A 20,249-nucleotide genomic window follows, 5' to 3' on the forward strand; every position below is an offset into this window, starting at 1 on the left:
GTCTCAGAAGTTACTATAGCAACATTGGTGTGTCTGACTCAAACCCTCTAGCGCCACCAACAGTCCAAAAATCCACTTATGTTCATGCTCATAACTTTTGACCCGTGAGTCCTAGAAACTAAATTCTTGTTTCCTCTGAATCCTTTGCTCATGATGATTCAATTGCACACATTGATGTCATTTGTGTCATGCACATCTTTCCGCCATTTTGAATTTTCCGTAAAACCTACTTTTTCGAACTCCTCCTAGGCCGTTTGTCCGATTTGCATGCCCTTTGGTATGTAGCATCTAGAGACACCCCAGACAAAAAGTTATCAAAAGCTTTTTGATAGACCAATGCGTTCTCGTATAAATTGACAACATATACGGTGGCTAGCACGCCAAAACGGACGTGAGGCCGTATCTTCGCAACACTTTGGTGTATCGACACGAAACTTGGTATATGTCATTACAGTCATGACCTGAGGGTGCCTGCAACGTTTCGTCACAGCGCCACCTAGTGGTCACGAGATTCGAAAAATGCCTATTTTTGCTTATAACTACTTCAAACTTGAGTCTAAAATCATGAAGGTAGTCTTGTTAGATTCCTTGAGGCATGCCGAGTCAAACGATACCAAACAGTTTTCGGTCGGCCATTTTGGGTGTCGGCCATTTTGAATTTTCTCATTAAGTTCAGTATTTCACAAACAGAATGGCGTATCGCTATGAAATTTGACATGGTTCATCTGTGACATGTTCTGAGCGCACCTATAAATCTTTAGGACAGCGCCACCTAGTGGTCAGGATATGTAAATAAATTGTTTAAAATCTTTATAGCATTTGATTCATTTGCCACACTGAAATGAGACTTCAATCCTTTGATTCCTTGGCACGTGCCGAGTCCGACTGTACCAAATATGTCTGAGTCAAACCTACTTCCTGTCGGCCATTTTGAATTATATTGAACACCTACTTTTTCGAACTCCTCCTAGAGCGCTCGTGTGATTGGCTTGATTTTTGGTATGCATCATCTAGAGACACTCCAGACAAAAAGTTATCAAAAGCTTTTCGGTAGACCTATCCGTTGTCGTATAACGCATCAAAGAATGCGAGGGCGAGCACGCCAAAATGTGTTTGAGACTGTATCTTCGCAAAACTTTTGCGTATTGATATGAGACTTGGTATATGTCATAACAGTGATGCCCTTAGGGTGCATGCACCGTTTCGTCACACTGCCCCCTACTGGTCATGAGATATAAAAAATGTCTATTTTTGCTTATAACTACTTCAAAATTGAATGTAAAATTATGAGATTAGTCTTGTTAGATTATGTGAGGCATGCCGAGTCAAACGATACCAAATGGTTTTCAGTCGGCCATTTTGTGTTTCGGCCATTTTGAATATTTTCTTTAAGTTCAAGTATTTCAAAAACGCAATTGCGTATTGTTATGAAACTTGGTATGGTTCATCAGCAACATGTTCTGAGAGGGCTTGTAAACTTTTCGGCGCCCCCTAGTGGTCAAGAGATTTGAAGCTATATCTCTGCATCTCTTTATCGCATTTACACCAAATTTGGTGGGTGTCATCACAATCATGACCTGAGTCACCATCTATTGTTTTGGTCAGTGCCCCCTAGTGGTCAAGTCATTTTAGGCTATATCTCCGTATCGCTTTATCGTATTTACACTAAATTTGGTATGTGTCATCACAGTCATTACCTGAGGCACCATCTCTTGTTTCGGCACAGTGCCTTCTAGTGGTCACAAGATACAAAAAATTGCTATTTTTTCCTAAAACTAATGCAAACTTAGATCTTAAATCATGACAGTCATCACGTATGAATTATTTTTGCCATGTTTGGCTTGACCCCGGTATCGCTGCTTGCAGCTATATTTATTATTATTTTTCTTCCTCGTTCTTCCGCCGAAAGTCAATGGCAGCCCATAGAACCGTACATAGGAAAGTTATGAAATTTGGCACACATGTAGAGGACAGTCTCAGAAGTTACTATAGCAACATTGGTGTGTCTGACTCAAACCCTCTAGCGCCACCAACAGTCCAAAAATCCACTTATGTTCATGCTCACAACTTCTGACCCGTGAGTCCTAGAAACTAAATTCTTGTTTCCTCTGAATCCTTGGCTCATGTTGATTCAAATGCACACATTGATGTCATTTGTGTCATGCACATCTTTCCGCCATTTTGAATTTTCCGTACAACCTACTTTTTCGAACTCCTCCTAGACCATTTGTCCGATTTGCATGTCCTTTGGTATGTAGCATCTAGAGACACCCCAGACAAAAAGTTATCAAAAGCTTTTTGATAGACCAATGCGTTCTCATATAAATTGACAACATATATGGCGGCGAGCACGCCAAAACGGACGTGAGGCTGTATCTTCACAAAACTTTATTGTATAGACACGAAACTTGGTATATGTCATTACAGTCATGACCTGAGGGTGCCTGCAACGTTTCGTCACAGCGCCACCTAGTGGTCACGAGATTCGAAAAATGCCTATTTTCGCTTATAACTACTTCAAACTTGAGTCTAAAATCATGAAGGTAGACCTATCCGTTGTCGTATCACGCATCAAAGAATGCGAGGGCGAGCACGCCAAAATGTGTTTGAGCCTGTATCTTCGCAAAACTTTTGTGTATTAATATGAGACTTGGTATATGTCATAACAGTGATGACCTGAGGGTGCATGCACCATTTCGTCACACTGCCCCCTACTGGTCACGAGATATAAAAAATGTCTATTTTTGCTTATAACTACTGCAAACTTGAATGTAAAATTATGAGACTGGTCTTGTTAGAGTTCGTGAGGCATGCCGAGTCAAACGATACCAAATGGTTTTTGGTCGGCCATTTTGTGTGTCGGCCATTTAGAATTTTTCTTTAAGTTCAAGTATTTCAGAAACGCAATTGCGTATTGTTATGAAACTTGGTATGGTTCATCAGCAACATGTTCTGGGAGGACTTGTAAACTTTCCGATGCCCCCTAGTGGTCAAGAGATTTGAAGCTATATCTCTTCATCTCTTTATCGTATTTACACCAAATTTGGTGGGTGTCATCACAATCAAGACCTGAGTCACAATTTATTTTTTGGTCAGTGCCCCCTAGTGGTCAAGTCATTTAAGGCTATATCTCTGCATCTCTTTATTGTATTTACACCAAATTTGGTGGGTGTCATCACAATCAAGACCTGAGTCACAATTTATTTTTTGGTCAGTGCCCCCTAGTGGTCAAGTCATTTAAGGCTATATCTCCGTATTGCTTTATTGTATTTACACTAAATTTGGTATGTGTCATCACAGTCATGACCTGAGGCACCATCTATTCTTTCGGCACAGTGCCACCTAGTGGTCTCAAGATACGAAAAAATTGCTTTTTTTCATAAAACTAATGCAAACTTAGATCTTAAATCATGACAGTCATCACGTATGAATCATTTTTTGCCTTGTTTGGCTTGACCCCGGTATCGCTGCTTGCAGCTATATTTAGGGGTCAAGCCCCGAAGGGGCGAAGACCCCTATTGTATTTGTTAGTTTTCCTATTATTAGGGGTTCAAGCCCGTAGGGCTGAAACCCTATTGTATTTGTATGGATTTTTATTATTATTATTAACTATTTTTATTATTTTTCTTCTGCCGTAAAACGGATCGTGCAGACCAAACCGTAAGGCCTAGAGACTTGAGACTTGGCCAAATGGTAGGTCTCATTCGTGCGCGAAGTTGACAGAGTGTCATCCCAATCGGCCTATGGGGGGCGCTACAGTGATGTCAAATGCGTTGATGCTCATAACTCCCACAATTCTGGTCCAAATATCAAGTGTCTATCTCCGATTTCATTTCCGTCATTAAAATTTTTTCGCTATTTTCGATTTTGTCGAAAAAAATAAAAACGAACTAGTCCTAGGTTTTTCGTTCGATCGGAACCGTTCCAGTGCTGTAATATTCCTTGGAGTGTGAATATAAAAAGTTATCAAAAAAAAGTTGAACTTTAGACTCGCCGTCGTCAAGCCACGCCCAAACGACCCCAATTGGCGGAGCCTCTTGGACTTACATGGCTATAACTTGGGAATGAAAAGAGGTATCAAAACCAAATTTGGTACACATATACAGGGGACTATTCTGGGGACACGTGCAAAAAATTGCGCCGCTTGACCACTAGTTGGCGCTATAACACCACCTCAACTTTGAAGGGCTGTAACTACAAAAATATCGGACCGATCAACTTGAAATTTGGCATGGTTGCTCTTGGTCTAGGGTTCTATCAATGTCTAAAAGAAATTTCGCGTAGGTCAAAAAACATGGCCGCCATCAACCAATCAAGGAAAAGCAGCTATTAGACAGGGTTAACGAAGGCCGTTCGAAACGAAACGCGGTGGGCCTGTTTGTCTCTTGGCCATGAAGGTCTGTGCAGAGTATGACAAAAATTCGGCCTCCGGGGGGCGCTATCACGTTTTTTCAGTGTTTAAGTGATTGTGTATTATGCAGTGTTTCAGATATCAACAAGATCCTCATATCATTTAATAGAGGTACTTACAATGAACAACATTGCCTCAAGAAGCACTTGTCTAAGTCGAATCGTTTGTTAGATATTCAGCATTTTCTATTAAACATACTTTTGCGAACTATTCCTAGGTTTTTTGATCGATCTGAACCAATCCAGTGCTAGAATATTCCTTAGACACTGAATATCAATAATTATCAAAAAAAAGTTGAACTTTGCACTCGTCGTCGCAACACCACGGTCAAAAGTACGAAGAGGCGGGGCCACAAATACTTAAATGGCTATCATTTATGATAGGAATGAGATATCAACACAAAACTTGGTACACATATGTATAGACCCAGGCCTAGGTCACATGCAAAAAATTGCAGAGATTGTCCACTAGGTGGCGCTATAACATGAGAACAACGAATGATGCCTATAGCATATGTATATGGTATATAAGTATAAGTCTGACCTAATTGTTATTTTGCATATAATATCTACTTTTAGATGCTTATAATGGTCTTTTAGAATAATTACATATCTTAGAAAACATGCCAACCAACAGCTAACTAGTATTAACCATGTACGAGTCAAGCATAATAGTGTGCGATTACAACTAAACTGATGGGCCTGTTTGTCTCATGTTCCCAAGTGTCTGTGAGGATTTTTAGCTCATCATTCGGGAAATATTTGCATCTAGAACAACAAGTGTCCTATAAACCTTTCCCTAGATCAGTGGCTCTCAATGTTATTCCTGTCCTGTGTAACAAAATACTGTGCCTTGTTAACCATTATAGGTAGCCATCATATATGGTGAAGACGATGGATGAAGTGCATGTTTAAGAAATAAAAATTATACTATGAAATATATATTTATAATTATATTTCAATATGTACCTGGTTCAAACTGATAATAGGAAATCTCTGACCACTCTGCCATGTCTGTGTTTCAATGGGTGTCACCAAATGAAGTCTGTGCTTCACCTGTGTCACTCTGTGGGTCAGGTTAAATCATGCCTGTGTTTCACCTATGTTATTCTGTGGCTCAGTTTTAAATCATGCCTGTGCTTCACCTGTGTCATTCTGTGGGTCAGTGTTAAATCATGCCTGAGCTTTACCTGTGTTATTCTGTGGGTCAGGTTGAATGCACATGACTATTAGATATTGCAGGCAGGAGTAACATCTTATACCTATTTACTGTAACCTTGCTTCATTGTCACTTTAGTAATATATGTTAAGATTTCTGGCTCAATAATGACAATGTATTTGCAGACATATTTATTATAATTTGAAATTCATCTCATATTATCTAGTAGTAAGGGAAAGAGTGAGGAGGTTATTTATGAATGTACATAATTGATATGGAAATGTTTGGAGGCAACAAATGACTTAAGTGTATATAAATAAATACATGAATCAATACTTAAATGCATATATAAATAAATAAATACATGTAGAAATAAATAAATTCAGGAATAAATAAGTAATTAATTAAATGCAGAAATAAATTTTAATAGTGGTTTGCAAAGCAAACCTAAATGGTGCATTCCCGCCACCTACTGGATTGGAGTGTGAATAAGTTTATAGTAATAGTGACATAAACCTTGTCAAATAAATGATATCTTATAAAAAACTACTTTATATTTTAAATTACTTTGGGACATTATCTAATAATGGTTCAATAAAAAGACTTCCATTTCCATTTCTCTTAATGTTTGAAATAATTTAAATCTTTCTCTTGCATATGGCTCAGACTTTGCTTACTATAACTGCTCAATTTATCAACATTTAATTAGCAATAGGCTTGTTCGACTTATGCGGGGCTAAAATAACTGACAGACAGATGACATCAAAGTACCGCAAGAACAAATAAAAAAATTACACGTCAGTCTAATATATCAAATCCCTCCCTATGTACTTACTTGACATCATTTGCCTGTCAATTCTTACATTGCCACAAAGTCGAACACATCCAATTTAGCAATTACTAATCTTAAAATTCCTTTTAACTCCACCAGCAAAGTTTAGTATTACGTTGTACAGCACAGCAACAAACAGAGCAACAACACCACAATGGGTTACTGCTATACAGTGACATTTCTTTAGTTTTACTTTCTCATAATTACTATACTCATACTTGTTTTTAAATTCATGCACGTTAAAAGTTTTAATGGCTACTGAGAAAAATCCTCTTCATTATTCATTATCGTGTTACATCACCTATGCTATTTAAAAACAAAACAATCAAAGCCAAACCAATAGTTTAACGAATACAGCTTGTTCTCGTTTTAAAGCAGACACTTCACTTAGGAGTTTCATGAAAAGCCAAAATTACCATTGTGATGATTCTAAGTCTCATACATTTGAAACTGAATTTACTTTAGTGTTAAAAAAATAGAAACCATGACAGAAAGTCTATTGGATATAATGGTTTTAATGGGAATTGTATTTGTTGTATTAGAAACAATAATGGTCTCTTTGTGTCTCTGTTGGTCTCTGCTAGTATTTGTTGAGTTCTATTGGTGGAGCCATTAAATCCTAATGGAATATGTCCAAAAACACACTACAGAAAATAATTTTGTAGTGGTTTTAATAGTAAAAGCGAATGGTTCCTATTGGTATTCTAATGGAAACCAATAGAATTTCTGTTATGGTTTTATTGTCTTTTTCAGCAGATCTGTCTCAAAGTATAAATGAAACAGATGTACGTTTTTCAAACTGTAGTTTGCATCCTTCGGAAGTCACATACAATTTGCTGAAATCATACACACTTTCTTATTTTATAATAGTAACAATTATAATGTTGAGTATTATTCTTAGTTTATTGCAAGTATAATTCTCACTTAACTGAAATAAATCTGACTTGATGCAAATTTTTAGATTTTGAGTCCCGCTCTTTAAGCAACATCTTCTCCAGAACCACATGTGTCAAGTAAAACTAGTCTTTAGATATTTACATTTTAAATCTTTATTTAGTTATGTTTTATTAAATTGTCCTAGTTCTTACACTCAACAACTGTCAAGCCAGTGCAGTACACTTTTCTGGACCCTGTTTAACAAAATATGTATCAAATACATGAATAAAATGTGCAGAGCATGTTTGTGTTTATATGTTTAAATGGTTATGTAAGCTAATTATAATGTTATTTCATTTGTAGCTGCTGTCAGGTTCCTATTGTCCATAAAAAATATATATAAGGTTTAATAACTTGCATACCTCACTTTATTTACCTAATTAAAACAGAAAGCCTTCATGGTACTCGATTAACCCTTGTGTGGTGTTCATATTTCTGTTACTTAGACAATGTTTGTGGGTCTAGTGCAGTGATTCCCAACCGGGGGTACGCGTACCCCAGGGGGTACGTGAAGAGTTTCCAGGGGGTACGCGAAAAGATTTACATTTTGATCTCATTTACTTTTAATAAAAATGTATTTTGTTTGTCCAGTCGTTGACCTACGATTGATTTTTGTGAGGAAAGCATTGTAAAAAGGACAACTTTGTAATTTTAATCTTATCATTAATATAATTAGCCGTCAAGAGTAATGCGCAGCATGATCCAAAACGCAATAGCGATGTCCAACTCAAGAACGATCTGACTATTTTTAATGAACCTGAATAGTTTCTAAAGACACAAAGTTTATTAACTATAATTAATGTTTAAATAATGTTATAATATTCATTCCTGCTGCCGTTGCATTGTCAAATTATGCAAAAAAAAAAAAAAAAACGTTTGCATTGTTTTTGGCTAACACATTTTGTCCCGTATGATGTCTTTTGTAGGCTATTTATAAAGAATGCCTTAAGACATTTTGTTTCTCTTTATATTTGAACAGAATAATTTAACTTATTTGCACACTTTAATTATAGTAACTTAAATTGAGATTTTAGTAAATTTAGGGCATTTATTAAAAAGGATGTGAGAGCTCAATTCCAAATAAGCGCCGGAGTTGAAAACTTGCGTGTGATTTACTACAAAGGCGCAAATAAAATACACAGGTACAATAATGACATAAGCACATTTCTCTAATGACCACTACAATCTACTAAGAGCAGCGCAAATTAGTACAGGGTCGCAAATAAGAGACCTCGGCATAACATCGCAATGAACATGCGGACTGCGGAGTGTGAAATTCCAGCTAAGTAAAAGTACACTATAAACCGGAGGATGAAAGGTGAAGGGTAAAATAAGTTTTGAAATACCTGATTTTACTTCTCCTCGTGACTTCTCCTCCTCTTTTCTCCAGCAAATTAAACATAGCATGGCTTGGCAAACTATACATTTATTTTAAAGTATGTTCCTCTGGCAAAATGTAATACTCTCCTCGCATTAATGTTAATGTAGGAAAACTTCCACAAATGCATATGCAATAAGGTCGCAAAAATAACACCTTTTCAGAGCTAAATATCTATTGCCTGTCTTTAGTAAGTTCAGTCGTTTTTTAACGCCAAAATGATGGTTTGCGCAAGCTGTTAGTAAATCTGGCCGTTAAAGGGGTCATATGATGATTTTTTTTTAATTTGTAAAATAAGTCTTTGGCGTTCCTAGAGTCCATATGTGAAGTTTTATCTCAAAACACCCTACAGATAATTAATTATAGCATGTCAAAATTGCCATTTTGTAGGCCTGAGCAAAATGTGCTGTTTTTGGGTGTGTCTTTTAAAATGCAAATGAGCTGATAAAATGCAAACACTGATCGCAATGATAGTGGTTTGTTGAAATAAACATGCTTCATAAGTCAGTGCTTTTTACTTTAATATTTAAAATTAATCAATTAATTAAAATTACTAATTATTTGTCTTTAAAACACAACTTTGGTTTAGTTTCGATCGATGAAGGGGTACTTGAGCCTTACTGATAGGGCTGTGGGGGTACTTAGGGCTAAAAAGGTTGGGAACCACTGGTCTAGTGGACCCACTGTATTATTTGTATCTTAAACCAATGCAGTCATACAAATTAATGTATAACTGTTTACAGATGATTACTTTAGCCTCATTGCAAGTAATATAGACAGAATTTATGGTTAATATTTGTCAATTACCACTGGTAGAGGACTATATATAGATTAAAGTGCTATTCGATTTTGTGATAATATGAAATAAGAGAAAAAAATTCTATTCTCCCACAGATGTTTATCTAAAATAAGTATTTTCATCACTTTTTCATCTCAAATAAGTTTTTCATCACTTTGATGTTTAATTCTTTGAATAGTTTAGTTTGAAATTGTACACATTTGTGTCCGTTTACACAGCACAAGCCCCATCTGAAAAGATGTGGTATAATAACACATTATCCACACTGAACACATAACCTGTCATGTCAGCCTACACAACACATAAGAAGCAGATTTTTACTGTGTAGCTGTGTTGCATATGCATTTCTTCCATTTTATAGACGTATACTGTGTCTTCCTGTCCATGTTATGTCCACACACACACTGCAGTACAATGTGTTGCTTTTGGCTACAACCTAAAATGATGAAAATGCTTAAATATGAATGTTTTCACTCTCTCTCACACACTCATACACACACAAACACACACACACACACACACACACACACACACACACACACCAAAGGTTTTGTGGTAACTCATGGTTTTACAAATAGTTATCAATACACCAGTTTACCATGATTACTACACTTTTACTATAATACAATCATGGTTATTTTTTTGTAAGGAATATGATGGTAAAATGTAGAATGGTTCCTGTTGGACAAAAGGTAAAGTGTTTGGGACAGTGGGGGGAAGTGTTCATGCATGATATATATAACATGTTGTATCTTTGCGCTGTTACAGCAAATGCAGAAGGACAAAACTCAGACATGCATCCATCACATATGTACAGAAATATATACAAACACACTCATGCACTCACAGGAGTCCCAGATAAGAGAAAAACAAAGTGAAGTTATATAGCACATTCAATTTTCACTCTCTTATTACCTCCGGGTCCAGTGGACCCGAACACCACATATGTAATATAAATGTGTAGGGGGGGTGTACAGTGTACAGTTATTATAAATTTGTTTAGTTTTATGTTCTTTATAGAAAATGAGCCAAGGCCAATGAATCTGAGGTTGAAACATAATTAATTGCATAATTTTTATTTTAGTAAACATTAAAAACGGGTCCCACAGACCCGAACACCACACAAGGGTTAAAAGACATAAACATGAATCTGCTAAATGAAATGATATTTGTTATTGACACGATTTACCATTCAGATAACGTATCTGGCTTGTTTAATTAAATTGTTTCAGTTCTTACACTCAACAACAGTAAAGCCAGTCCAATACAATTTTATCTACACTGTATAATGTAGAGAATTTGTATGCTCATCATAAAGCATACAAAGTATTATTGAGATCAGGAAATATATTCAAATCCTTATTGTGGTTCTTAGGTGCAATTTTCCGTTATGTCCACTAGATGGCAGAGGAGGATCAATCACTGACTGACATTTGCACTCACAGAAAACACATAAGATGATTACTCTTTAACTAAGTCTACTATTAATAGAACTCATACATTTATGATTTTACTGTTATAATTTTAAAATTACATTTAGTAAAAGACTACCACTTCAATTGTTCTGAGTTATCAGTTTTAACACTCATGTCACTTCATGATAGCTGTGAAACGTGAACATAATTTTGGAGGCACTTACACGACACTTGCAGTAAGAATCATATTTTTTGTTTTTTATAAAAACAAAACGACATACCAAATGAGTGTGTAAGAAGCATGTCAACATTAGACCTTATTATTTAACTGTGTTGTTTCTCCTTTCTTGTGTAAACGTGTGTGTGTGTGTGTGTGTAGGTAGCTTGTTTTTAATCATGTACTTAGTACAATGCAGAATATCTATATGGCTATGTCCTTAAACATCTTGTGATCCCAAATAGCTTGAACCCCGGTAATCGCTGCTTGCAGCTATATTTAGGGGTTCAAGCCCGTAGGGCTGAAACCCTATTGTATTTGTATGGATTTTTAGGGTTTCGAGCACGAAGTGCTGAAAACCTATTGTATTTGTCTGTTTTATTATTATTATTATTTATTATTTTTCCGCCTTAAAACGCGTTGCCCAGCCCAAACCGTAAGTCGTAGAAACTTGCCACTTGGTCAACTGGTTGTATCTGGGCAGGCTACTCAGATACATTGAACCAGCCAAATCGGCCCATAGGTGGCGCTATACCAATGCCCGACGCGTTGGGGCTCATAACTCCTAAACCGGACATCATACGCTCAAGTGTTTTATATCATTCTAATTCCTGGCTCCAAACTTAAAAAATGTATATCTCAGATTTCATTTCCGGTATGCAAATTTTTTCGCTAATTTGCATAATATGCATTTCAAGCCAAAATGAACTAGTCCTAGGTTTTTCGCCCGATCGGAATCGTTCCAATGCAGGAGAAATCTGTGGAGTGAGTAGGTAAATAATTATCGAACAGAATTTGAAATTCCGCTTTAGGGTCACTAGGGGGCGCCAAGACTTAATACAGGAAGTAGCCTATCGTCACTGAAATGGCTATAACTCGTGAACGGTTTGAGATATCTTAACGAGGTTTGGTACACATATGTACCAGCTCACTCCGGGATCACAGTAAAAAAGATGCGGATTTTGACCACTAGGTGGCGCTGTAACAGGCTTGAGATCGGGAATGGCTATTACTACACAACCGTTAGCCCGATACACTTAATATTTTGTATTCTATGTCTTTGTGCAATGTACCATGATGGTCTAGAAGGACATTGGCGTATCTTCAAAAACATGGCCGTCGTCGGCCAATGATGGTTGAGGACTGATTTGACAGGGTTAACAAAGGTCTATCGGAACGAAACGCACTGTGCTTCTTCGTGTACTGCTCCTGAAGGCCTGTAAGAATTTTGGTGTCATTTGGCCACTAGGGGGCGTAATACCGTATTTCGGTGCCTGTTTCACGTGACGTTTGACGTACACAAACAAACATGACATCATATGATAGATCGGCTCATGACGAAAAACTTTGCCTCTGGAAGTGTTGCTGTCAATCAAACGGTTTGTGAGTTATTGGCGATAACGTTCAAACCTACTTTTGCGAACTAGTCCGTGGTTTTTCGCCCGATCTGAACCTAACCAAGGCTGATTGATTCTGTGGAGTGTGACTATAAATAATTATCAAAAAAAAATTGAAATTTACATTCAATCACGCAAGGAGTGGCCAAAAACCAAACTGGGCGGAGCTTAAAACATTAAAACGGCCATAACTCGAGAGTCGTTTGAGATATCATCACGGGGCTTGAATCATATTTGTAGGCCATCGGTCTAAGGCCGTGATATAAAAAGCTCGCCGATCGGACACTAGATGGCGCTATAACGGGGAAAATGGCACTAAATACTGTGATTATGCAATGGTTACAACTTTCACGCCTATAATTTTATCTGTGGTCAAGAGATTTTCATGGGAGTTGTTTTTTTTATCATCCTGATTTGTTTCCAAGTCCTACGATACCAAACATACCAGGTTTTGCCTTACGGTTAGTTCTGCACTGCAAAAACTGTGCTTACAAAACATGCGTGAATAACTCCGCGAGGGTTATTCCGATCGACTCGAAAACACCATAGGAAGAAATTAACTTTACCTTCTGAACAAAAAACTTTATTGGCGTTATGTTAAAATTTCCATCAGAAATGGCCGAAAATTGCAAAAAACGAAAAATTACATTCATTTTTTGTGTTTCTACACATAAATGGTTATAACTCCGCTATGAAATGACATTTTTCTACCAGATTTGATATGCTGATGTCTGAGCAGAGTATGAGGCAATACAAAAAAATTGTTTGCCTACACCAGTAGTTGGCCTCATAATTGAACAAAACCTTTGACATTGAGTAAGCCTAATGGTCATACAATTGTTTCTTCACTAAACTAAAGTGAATAGCCGTGATACTAGCTACATGTAACACAGTCATGACCCGAGGTTGCATGCACGAGTTTGACATAGCGCCACCTAGTGGTTATTTGTTATTTTCACTTAAAAATACTGCAACCTTACATCTAAAATCATGAGTCATCATAGATTGTGCCTTTCATGGCTTTGAGTATAATCATTGGTGGATTGCAGTTCACTCCCTAGCAACCAATGAGAATACCCTAGCAACCATTTAGCAAGAGCTGTATCTCAGTATCAGAACATCTTAGAGACATGGGGTTCGGCTATGACGACAACTATGAACAAGTGTGTCTGGTAGCTTACTTTTCATCATTTATTTTGTACAATGCAGCAAATCTACTCAGGCATGCCCTTAAAGGTCATAAGATACCAAATCGCTTGAACCCAAGCGAATGACTTCACATTAAGCACGTGACATGTTTGTCCTATAGGTGCACGTGTGTTTAAGCATACATAGTCTGTATGAACTGTTTCTGACCATCTCTTTCGTTTTTGTGGATGCTGGATCAGCCTGGTCGACGACGTCTGACATCTTTGATGTGCCTAAATGCTCGAAACCCGGCAAATGCTGCTTGCAGCTTTAATTATTATTATTCTAGTTATTATTTTTCTTCTGCCGTAAAACGGATCGTGCAGACCAAACCGTAAGGCCTAGACACTTGAGACTTGGCCAAAATGTAGGACCCAATTTGGGGAGAGGTTGATAGAGTATCAACCCGATTGGCCTATAGGTGGCGCTATAGCGATAACAAACGCGTTGATGCTCATAACTTCCACAAATCTTGTCCAAATGTCAAGTGTCTTATATCACTGGAATCCTTGCGTCAAGACGAACAAAACGTATATCTCCGATTTCATTTCCGTCATGAATTTTTTTCGCTATTTTCGATTTTGTTGAAAAAAATAAAAACGAACTAGTCCTAGGTTTTTTGTCCGATCGGAACCGTTCCAGTGCTGTTATATTCCTTGGAGTGTGAATATCAAAAGTTATCAAAAAAAATTTGAACTTTCGACTCACCGTCGTAAAGCCACGCCCAAACGCCCCCAATGGGCGGAGCCTCTTGGACTTAAATGGCTATAACTTGGGATTGGAAAGAGGTATCGACACCAAATTTGGTACACATATACAAGGGACTATTCTGGGGTCACGTGCAAAAAATTGCGCCGCTTGACCACTAGTTGGCGCTATAACACCACCTCAACTTTGAAGGTCTGTAACTATAGAAATATGCGACCGATCAACTTGAGATTTGGCACCGATGCTCCTGGTCTAGGGTACTATGTATGTCTAAAAGGAATTTTGCGTAGCTAAAAGAACATGGCCGCCATCGGCCAATCAAGAAAAAGCAGCTAATAGACAGGGTTAACGGAGGCCGATCGAAACGAAACGCGTTGGGCCTGTTTGTCTCTTGGCCATGAAGGTCTGTGCAGAGTAAGAAAAAATTCGGCCTCCGGGAGGCGCTATCGCGTTTTTTCAGTGTTTAAGTGATTGTGTATTATGCAGTGTTTCAGATATCAACAAAATCTTCATATCATTTAATAGAGGTACTTATAATGAACAACTTTCCCTCAAGAAGCATTTGTCTCAGTCGAATCGTTTGTTAGATATTCATCATTTTCTTTTAAACCTACTTTTGCGAACTAGTCCTAGGTTTTTTGACCAATCTGAACCAATCCAGTGCTGGAATATTCCTTAGACACTGAATATCAATAATTATCAAAAAAAAGTTGAACTTTGCACTTTTCGTCGCAACACCACGGTTAAAAGTACGAACAGGCGGTGCAACAAATACTTAAATGGCTATCATTTATGATAGGAATCAGATATCAACACGAAATTTGGTACACATATGTATAGACCTAGGCCGAGGTCACATGCTAAAAATTGCAGAGATGTCCACTAGGTGGCGCTATAACCTAAGAACAAAGAACGATGGGTATAGCATATGTATACGACACATAAATATTTGTCTGACCTACTTGTTATTTTGCACTTAACATCTGCTTTCAGATTCTTATAAGGGTCTATTAGGATAATTACATATCTTAGAAAACATGAGACCAACAGCCGCCAGCATTAACCATGTACCAGTCCAGTGTAATGGTGTGCGATTACAACTAAACTGATGGGCCTGTTTGTCTTATGTTCTCAAGTGTCTGTGAGGATTTTTGGCTCATCATTCCGGAAATATTTGCTGCTAGAACAACGGGTGTTACGTTAACTGTCCCCTAGATCAGTGGTTCTCAAAATTATTCCTGGAGGCCCACTGCTCTGCACATATACAAAAGTCTTCTATTTTAAACAAATCTACTTTAATCATCAGTAGAGATTTGTATGAACTGAACTGATTGTGTCAGATGAGAGAATCATACAAAATGTGCCGAGCATTGGGTCTCGAGAAACCACTGCGTTTCAGTGAGTTGAAAGTACTTCTCTAGATGTTTATGTTTATATGAAAAACTATTTTGTGAATTTACTGTACTATATCTATTTTATTTTATAATCAAATCATCAAAATGTATTAAAACTAATTAAAATCTAATTATCTCCACTTCTGTTTTCAAATTAAAATATGAACAATTTATATATATATATTAATTTTAGAAACTCATTACTATAATATTACAATCAAATAATTTAAATTAAAACTTGTTTAAAGGTTGAACTGCAGATTAGTATGGTTTACATCTAGGCAAATATTCACTTCTACATTCATTTCTGTTCTTATAAAAAAGTTATTAATTTTTTTTCTAGAATATTTACTCTATTAATACATAACTGAGTATTATGTAAGGAGTTACAATCATAAGATGTATAACATTGAAAGAGTTGAATAAGTCCACTAGGTATGGCATCAAATACAACTGCAAATTCCTTAGCAGTTACTGGAATCTTATAGTGATTGAGGAATTCACAATAATTAAAAAAGGTGACCATCATCTTTAAATAACTGCCTCACTAATATTATATTATTATCATACCAATTTCTATAAAATAAGGATCTGTTTCTTGTACAGAATATTCTTGTTATTCCAAATAACAGATCTATGTGGAGAAAAGTTATGTTTTTATATGAGCATCCAAGAAAACAAACCTGTTTATGGAAACCTGACAGTTTTATGGGAAACTTGTTTATATCAAAATTGTATCGCAAACAAAAATTCCAAACCACCCAATTTCTTAAAAATCATTTCTGGTATGATGTTCCATAGACTACCTTTGCAGCTTCAGTAACTTTTTATCCACTTATTTTTAAAAACACAGTTAGCAGTATTAAAATCTAGTAAAAAAAAGTATCCTCCTTTCTCAACTGGATTGCATAGAATTGACTTTTTAATGTAGTGCTTCACTGCTGGGTCTGTCGTTCATACGTGGATTACTCAGTTAGCTGGATTTCATTGTTGACGATTTAGCTTCATGTTGAATTATTTGTTTCTTCGAAGGTCATCCTAGAGTTGTTGTTATAGTAACATGTCCGTAAGGTTAAAACTGCTCGGGATTCAAATTCATGATGGTTATCAGAAGCTTTAGTATTCTAATCTACTTTCCAGAACATAAACATGTCATGATGTATCTTATAAAGTTTTTAATAATTGTTTATAGAATTATTGCAATGAAATTGTAATGTTATGATACAATTGGTTATTTTAAATGTAAATGATTTGCTGAAAACTTACTCTAGCACAGCACATGTGTGAACACTAATAAGTGCTTAAAAGTAAATCTGACTGACATTTGCTTAATGACATCATTTGTTATTAACTCCATTTGATATAAACAACACATCTGTATCAGTTATGTATGGACATAGCCAGTGGTTAAATATAAAAAAATGTAGAGCTTTAGTACTACTTTTAGGCCTACTATAATATGACAGAGGCTGTTATCTGAAATACTTGTATGTTTGCACATAATATCTATGTCAAAGAATATATATGTTCTATAAGAACAATTACTTTTGTTAAAAAAATGTCTAAAAGATTTAAACAAGCAAACATTTAGTAAGACCTACAGAATAGATCTCTATGAACTAAAATGACTGTTTCAGATGAGAGAAACATACAAAATGTGCAGAGCATGTTTGTGTATATGTTCCTTTTGTCCATAAAAATATATACGGTTTAATAACTTGCATACCTCACTTTATTTACCTAATTAAAACAGAAAGCCTTCATGGTACTCGATTAAAGGACATGAACATGAATCTGCTAAATGAAATGATATTTGTTATTGACAGGATTTAATAACACCATCCACCATTCTGATAACGTATCTGGTTGTTTTATTAAATTGTTTCAGTTCTTACACTCAACAACAGTAAAGCCATACAAAATGAGTGTGTAACCATGTCAATATTAAGTCTTGTTCTTTAACAGTCTTGTTTCTCCTTTCTCAGGTAAACGTGTGTGTACAATATACAATGCAGAATATCTATATGGCCATGTCCTTAAACGTCTTGTGATCCCAAATAGCTTGAACCCCGCTAATCGCTGCTTGCAGCTATATTTAGGGGTTCAAGCCCGTAGGGCTGAAACCCTATTGTATTTGTATGGATTTTTATTATTATTAGGGTTTCGAGCACGAAGTGCTGAAAACCTATTGTATTTGTCTGTTTTATTATTATTATTTTTCCGCCTTAAAACGCATCGCCCAGCCCAAACCGTAAGTCGTAGAAACTTGCCACTTGGTCAACTAGTTGTATATTAGCAGGCTACTCAGATACAGTGAATCAGCCAAATCGGCCCATAGGTGGCGCTATAGCAATGCCCGACGCGTTGGGCATCATAACTCCTAAACCGGACATCAGACTCTCAAGTGTTTGGTATCATTGTAATCCCTGGCTCAAAACTTAAAAAATGTATATCTCAGATTTCATTTCCGGTATGCAAATTTTTTCGCTCATTTGCATAATATGCATTTCAAGCCAAAATGAACTAGTCCTAGGTTTTTCGCCCGATCGGAATCGTTCCAATGCAGGAGAAATCTGTGGAGTGAGTAGGTAAATAATTATCGAACAGAATTTGAAATTCCGCTTCAGGGTCACTAGGGGGCGCCAAGACTTAATACAGGAAGTAGCCTATCGTCACTGAAATGGCTATAACTCGTGAACGGTTTGAGATATCTTAACGAGGTTTGGTACACATATGTACCAGCTCACTCCGGGATCACAGTAAAAAAGATGCGGATTTTGACCACTAGGTGGCGCTGTAACAGGCTTGAGATCGGGAATGGCTATTACTACACAACCGTTAGCCCGATACACTTAATATTTTGTATTGTATGTCTTTGTGCAATGTACCATGATGGTCTAGAAGGACATTGGCGTATCTTCAAAAACATGGCCGTCGTCGGCCAATGAAGGTTGAGGACTGATTTGACAGGGTTAACAAAGGTCTATCGGAACGAAACGCACTGTGCTTCTTCGTGTACTGCTCCTGAAGGCCTGTAAGAATTTTGGTGTCATTTGGCCACTAGGGGGCGTAATACCGTATTTCGGTGCCTGTTTCACGTGACGTTTGACGTACACAAACAAACATGACATCATATGATAGATCGGCTCATGACGAAAAACTTTGCCTCTGGAAGCGTTGCTGTCAATCAAACGGTTTGTGAGTTATTGGCGATAACGTTCAAACCTACTTTTGCGAACTAGTCCGTGGTTTTTCGCCCGATCTGAACCTAACCAAGGCTGATTGATTCTGTGGAGTGTGACTATAAATAATTATCAAAAAAAATTGAAATTTACATTCAATCACGCAAGGAGTGGCCAAAAACCAAACTGGGCGGAGCTTAAAACATTAAAACGGCCATAACTCGAGAGTCGTTTGAGATATCATCACGGGGCTTGAATCATATTTGTAGGCCATCGGTCTAAGGCTGTGATATAAAAAGCTCGCCGATCGGACACTAGATGGCGCTATAACGGGGAAAATGGCACTAAATACTGTGATTATGCAATGGTTACAACTTTCACGCCTATAATTTTATCTGTGGTCAAGAGATTTTCATGGGAGTTGTTTTTTTTATCATCCTGAATTGTTTCCAAGTCCTACGATACCAAACATACCAGGTTTTGCCTTACAGTTAGTTCTGCACTGCAAAAACTGTGCTTACAAAACATGCGTGAATAACTCCGCGAGGGTTATTCCGATCGACTCGAAAACACCATAGGAAGAAATTAACTTTACCTTCTGAACAAAAAACTCTATTGGCGTTATGTTAAAATTTCCATCAGAAATGGCCGAAAATTGCAAAAAACAAAAAATTACATTCATTTTTTGTGTTTCTACACATAAATGGTTATAACTCCGCTATGAAATGACATTTTTCTACCAGATTTGATATGCTGATGTCTGAGCAGAGTATGAGGCAATACAAAAAAATTGTTTGCCTACACCAGTAGTTGGCCTCATAATTGAACAAAACCTTTGACATTGAGTAAGCCTAATGGTCATACAATTGTTTCTTCACTAAACTAAAGTGAATAGCCGTGATACTAGCTACATGTAACACAGTCATGACCCGAGGTTGCATGCACGAGTTTGACATAGCGCCACCTAGTGGTTATTTGTTATTTTCACTTAAAAATACTGCAACCTTACATCTAAAATCATGAGTCATCATAGATTGTGCCTTTCATGGCTTTGAGTATAATCATTGGTGGATTGCAGTTCACTCCCTAGCAACCAATGAGAATACCCTAGCAACCATTTAGCAAGAGCTGTATCTCAGTATCAGAACATCTTAGAGACATGGGGTTCGGCTATGACGACAACTATGAACAAGTGTGTCTGGTAGCTTACTTTTCATCATTTATTTTGTACAAT

The sequence above is a fragment of the Misgurnus anguillicaudatus genome, chromosome 8 (assembly GCF_027580225.2).
Source record: "Misgurnus anguillicaudatus chromosome 8, ASM2758022v2, whole genome shotgun sequence".
NCBI classification, from domain to species: domain Eukaryota; kingdom Metazoa; phylum Chordata; class Actinopteri; order Cypriniformes; family Cobitidae; genus Misgurnus; species Misgurnus anguillicaudatus.